The sequence below is a fragment of the Macrobrachium rosenbergii genome, chromosome 39 (assembly GCF_040412425.1).
Source record: "Macrobrachium rosenbergii isolate ZJJX-2024 chromosome 39, ASM4041242v1, whole genome shotgun sequence".
Taxonomy (NCBI): Eukaryota; Metazoa; Arthropoda; class Malacostraca; order Decapoda; family Palaemonidae; genus Macrobrachium; species Macrobrachium rosenbergii.
The window spans coordinates 22269523-22270322 of NC_089779.1; positions in this window are offsets into that span (position 1 = coordinate 22269523).

Consider the following 800-nt stretch of genomic DNA (forward strand, 5'->3'; position numbering starts at 1 on the left):
CAACTTCGATGAATGGTCGCAACGTAATCAGTGGGCGGGGCTTAGCTGTAAAGCACGGTGGACCTTGCTATAATCATCATTTTTTTTTAACATTATCATTTGCCTTCTTTGTTATTCCCTTGTAATTTAAACACCGAGTCCGTGAACTGAAAAGACTGTGTACTATACATATTTGTCTGTCCTTCAGTGTACTTAGCTTCGTGCTCAAAAGCACCATTGGCCTCAGTGCCACATCTGGCACTGTGCTGTCGACTTACGTGACATGGCGACACCTAACGAAGATCATGCATACTTAATTGTAATGCCTCATCAAGGCAAACTAACTGCATGTCTTTGACTGTAACAACTACTAAAGGTTAAGTGCATGATTATTTTAAGATTTACCTTAAGAAATCGCTTACAGTTATTGTGTGTATTATTTACAGTAAATTCCTTATATTTGTAACTGTTCTTGTTTCAAAATAACAGTAACTTATGGTTTATTGTATTTTAATACTTATGATAAAATTTGTTCATATTTCTTTTGAGATTTACCTTATGGAGGTCAATGAAAGTTAGTGTATTATAATATTTACAGTAACTTTCTTATAGTTGTAAATGTTCCCGTTTTGAAGTAACAGTAAACTAGTAAATTTTCATACATCTCATATGATGCAGAGAGATTTAGGTTACTAAATATACCTGACTGCCGTTAATGAAAAAATTAGAGTAATATAAAGCATTTGTCATCTGAATCCTTGGTTTGGTAGACATTCACATCCGACTGAAGGTGTGAGATGTCAACTTGCGTGGGGAGTTGC